The following is a 5,429-nucleotide window of genomic DNA, read 5'->3' on the forward strand; positions in this document are numbered from 1 at the left end:
ACTTGTGAAAAAGAAAATCTAAAGGAAGTAAAAGGAGAGAAATATAAGAACACATGAAAAAAATTCATGTCATTGTTCAGCATTAATACATATATTTTCAATAATCAATTAGTAATTAATGAAGGTACTGACCCAGATTAGCTGTTCTTGCAAGTCAATTTTAGGAGTACGAACAACCTTAATTAAGGTTTTTCAGATAATTAAAGGATTAACCAAGAACTAATAACACCCTTTCAATTTATTTCACTCAACAGGAGGGATGGGTTACAGTTGGTTTTAAAGAAAATATTAGAGGCTGTTCTTGCCTCATCTATTTACAAACACAAAAAGAATAAAATATATGATAGCAAAAATAGTTATAAAGTGTAAGAAATTGATGAAATACAGAACGTTAATTGAATCCTGGATAAGGGAAAAGATTCTAAATTGTAATTTAAAAATGGAGTTCTTGTAATGTGTCAGGCTTCTTATTCTTAAATAAATGGAAAGTTTCAGAAAAAAAAATTGTTACCTAAAGGAATGATCATACTAAAGAATCTTGGTTTACAGATTCAAAATTAGGGTATATATGGCCAGTATTATCCAAGGGAAAGAACTTATGAACTTGAGATACAAAAACCCTCTTATTAAAGAAGTGCTCTTTGGTGTGATTTTATCATATTCTTCAAAATATTCCCCTAGTCCGCACTTTGGTCTTGGATTCTCAACTAGCTTGATACTGGTGTCTAGACAATGCATTTTTAAAAAATTTTATTGGAGTATAGTTGATTTACAGTGTTGTGCTAGTTTCAGATGTACAGCAAAGCAAATCAGTTATACGTATACTTATATCCACTCTTTTGTTTTAGATTCTTTTCCCATATAGGCCATTACAGAGTACTGAGTGGAATTCCCTACGCTATACAGCAGGTTCTTATTAGTTACCTTTTTATATAAAATATGTCAGTCCCAGTCTCACAATTTATCCCTCTCCCTGCCTTATCCCCTGGTAACCATAAGTTTTTTTTTCTTTTTTTCTACAACCATGACTCTACCTTTGTTTTGTAAATGAGTTCATTTGTACTCCTTTTTTAAACTCCTCATATAAGCAATATCATATGATATTGGTCTTTCTGTGTATGACTAACTTCATTCAGTATGACAATCTCTAGGTCCATCCATGTTGCTGCAAATGGCATTATTTCATTCTTTTTTATGGCTGAGTAATATTTTGTTGTGTATTTATAACACTTCTTCTTTATCCATTCTTCTATTGATGGACATTTAGGTGGCTTCCATGTCCTGGCTATTGTAAATAGCACTGCAATGAACATTGGGGTGAATGTATCTATTCAAATGATGGCTTTGTCTGGGTATATGCCCAGGGTTGCTGGGTCATGCAGTAGTTCTATTTTTAGTTTTTTAAGGAACATCCATACTGTTCTCCATAGTAGCTGCACCAATTTACATTCCCACCAACAGTGTAGGAGGGTTCCCTGTTCTCCACACACTCTCCAGCATTTATTGTTTGTAGATTTTTTTGATAATGGCCATTCTGACCAATGTGAGATGATACCTCATTTAGATTTGATTTGCATTTCTCTAATAATTAGTGATGTTGAGCATCTTTTCATGTGCTTTTCCACCATGTGTATGTCTTCTTTGGAGAAACGTCTATTTAGATCTTCCCCCCCTATTTTGATGGGGTTCTTTTTTTTTCTTGATATTGAGCTAAATGAGCTGTTTGTATATTTTGGAGATTAATCCTTTGTCCATTGCTTCGTTTGCAAATATTTTCTCCCATTCTGAGGGTTGTCTTTTTAATGAATGGAATGAGACATTTGTTTCATTAATTGGAGAAAAAGCATTATATTTTGTTACTTGTATCACATCTCTTCTTTTGCTAGTGTCCTTTATGATTACTTTTTAATAGTTTATCAGTCCTAATTCAAGATTGAATTATTGAAGTAGTTATATTGATCAAGGTTTGAATATCTGTATTATTCTGGTATTGACTTGACTACACTGAAAAATTGATACTTTTGCTTCATTATAGCAAGAGAGTTGAAATATATCAATGATCTAAATATTGGTAACTCTTCTGGGATAACATGGATTATATATGGAAAATAAGGTTTACAATAATTATCCAGATGAAATATGGAAAGTATTAAAATATCTTATATTGCTCAAATGTGTCACCTTGACAATAACTAATTAGAGTATACCTATTTTCAAAGACATATCAACAAAGGATATGAGATACTATGGAGCTTTAAAATTAAATATCTTGGCACAAGCCTCTTGGATAGTCTCATCCACTAGAGGGCAGACAGCAAAAGCAAGAATAACTACACTCCTGCAATATGCAGAACAAAAACCACAGTCACAGATGGTTAGAAAAATTGAAAAGGTAAAGGAAAAGGAATATGTCCCAGATGAAGGAACAAGATAAACCCCCAGGAAAACAGTTAAATAAAGTGGAAATAGTTAACCTTCCAGAAAAAGAATTCAGAATAATGATAGTGAAGATGATCCAGGATCTCTGAAAAAGAATGGAGGTGAAGATTGAGAAGATGCAAGAAATGTTTAACAAAGACTTAGAAAAACTACACAACAAACAGAGATGAACAATACAATAACTGAAATGAAATATACACTAAAAAAGAATCAATAGAAGAATAACTAAGGCAGAAGAATGGATAAGTGATCCAGAAGACAGAATGGTGGAAATCACTGCCATGGAACAGAATAAAGAAAGAAGAAATAAGATAAATGAAGACAGCCTAAGAGACCTCTGTGACAACATTAAATGCACCAACATTCACATTATAGGGGTCCCAGAAGAAGAAAGGTCTCAAGAAAATATTTTCAGAGATAATAGATGAAAACTTCCCTAACATGGGAAAGCAAGCAGTCAACCAAGTCCAAGAAGCACAGAGTCTCAGGCAGGATAAACCAAAGAAGAAACACACTGAGACACATAATAATCAAACTGACAAAAATTAAAGACAATGAAAAAATATTAAAAGCAACAAGGGAAAAACAGCAAATAACATACAAAGGAACTCCCATAAGGTTATTAGGTGATTTCTCAGCAGAAACTCTGCAAGCCAGAAGGGAGTGGCACAATATATTTCAAGTGGTGAAAGGGAAGAAACTACAACTAAGATTACTCTATCCAGCAAGGCTCTCATTCAGATTTGATGGAGAAATCAAAAGCTTTACAAACAGGCAAAAGCTAAGAGAATTCAGCACCACCAGACTAGCTTTGCAACAAATACTAAGAGAACTTCCCTTGAAAGGAAACACAAGAGAAGCAAAAGACCTACAAGAACAAACCCCAAACAATTAAGAAAATGGTAATAGGAACATACATATCAATAATTACCTTAAATGTAAATGAATTAAACACAGCAACCAAAAGACATGGACTGGCTAAGTAGATACAAAAACAAGATCCATATATATGCTGTCTACAAGAGACCCACCTCAGACCTAGGGACACATACAGACTGAAAGTGAGGGGATGGAAGAAGGTATTCCATGCAAATGGAAATCAAAAGAAAGCTGGATTAGCAGTACTCATATCAGACAAAATAAAATTTAAAATAAAGACTGTTATAAGAGATGAAGAAGGACACACATGATGATCAAGGGATCAATCCAAGAAGAAAATATAACAATTGTAAATATAAATGTACCCAACATAGGAACACTTCAATATATAAGGCAAGTACTAACAGCCATCAAGGGAAAAATCGACAGTAACACAATAATAGTGGGGAACTTTAACACCCCACTTTTATCAATGGACAGATCATCCAGATGGAAAATCAATAAGGAAACACAGGCCTTAAATAGCACATTAGACCAGATGGACTTAATTGATATTTATAGAGCATTTAATCTAAAAACAGCAGAATACACATTCTACTCAAGTGCACACGGAACATTCTCCAGGATTGACCACATGCTGGACCATAAGGCGGCCTCAGTAAATTTAAGAAAATTGAAATCATATCAGGCATCTTTTCTGATCACAACACTATGAGACACGAAAAAAACTAAAAAAAACACAAAGTCATGGAAGCTAAACAATATGCTACTAAACAACCAATGGATAAATGAGGAAATCAAAAAATTCCTAGAGACAAATGAAAATGAAAGCATAAGAATTCAAAACCTATGGGATGCAGCAAAAGCAGTTCTAAGAGGCAAGTTTATAGCGATACAATCTTACCTCAGGAAACAAGAACATTCTCAAGTAAACCACCTAACCATACACCTAAAGCAACTAGAGAAAGAAGAACAAACAAAACCTAAGTTAGTAGAAAGAAAGAAATCATAAAGATCAGAGCAGAAATAAATGAAATAGAGACAAAGAAAACAATAGCAAATATCAATGAAGTAAATGCTAGTCCTTTGAAAAGATTAAAAAAAAAAAGATAAAACTTTAGCCAGACTCATCAAGAAAAAAACGGGAGTGGACTCAAACCAATAAAATTAGAAATGAAAAAGGAGAACTTACAACTGACACCACAGAAATACATAGGATAATAAGAGACTACTACAGCCAACTGTATGTCAATAAAATGGACAACCAGGAAGAAACGGACAATTTCTTAGAAAGGTACAGTCTCCCAAGGCTGAATCAGGAAGAAATAGAAAATATGAACAGAACAAACACAAGCGCTGAAATTGAAACTGTGATTAAAATACTCCCAACAAACAAAAGTCCAGGACCTGATGGCTTGACAGGCAAATTCTATCAAACATTTAGAGAAGAGCTAACACCTATCCTTCTCAAACTTCCAAAATATTGCAGAGGAAGGAAAACTTGCTAACTCATTCTATGAGGCCACCATCACCCTGATACCAAAACCAGACAAAGACACCACAAAAATAAAATAATATTACAGGCCAATATCACTGAGGAACGTAGATGCCAAAATCCTCTACAAAATACTGGCAATCCAAATCCAACAATACATTAAAAGTATCATACACCATGATCAAGTGGGATTTATTCCAGGGATTCAAGGATTCTCCAATATCCACAAATCAATCAGTGTGATACACCACTTCAACAAATTGAAGAATAAAAATCATATGATCATTTCAATAGATGCAGAAAAGGCTTTTTACAAAATTCAGCACCCATTTATGATAAAAACTCTCCAGAAAGTGGGCATAGAGGGAACACACCTCAACATAATAAAGGCCATATATGACAGAACCAGCAGCTAACATCATTCTCAATGGTGAAATGCTGAAAGCATTTCCTCAAAGATCAGGGACAAGACAAACATGTCCACTCTCACCACTTTTATTCAAAGTACTTTTAGAAGTCCTAGCTAAAGCAATCAGAGAAGAAAAGGAAATAAAAAGAATCAAAATTGAAAAAGAATTTAAACTGTCACTGTTTGCGGATGACATGATACTATACA

The sequence above is a fragment of the Physeter macrocephalus genome, chromosome 15, assembly GCF_002837175.3.
Source record: "Physeter macrocephalus isolate SW-GA chromosome 15, ASM283717v5, whole genome shotgun sequence".
Lineage (NCBI taxonomy): Eukaryota > Metazoa > Chordata > Mammalia > Artiodactyla > Physeteridae > Physeter > Physeter macrocephalus.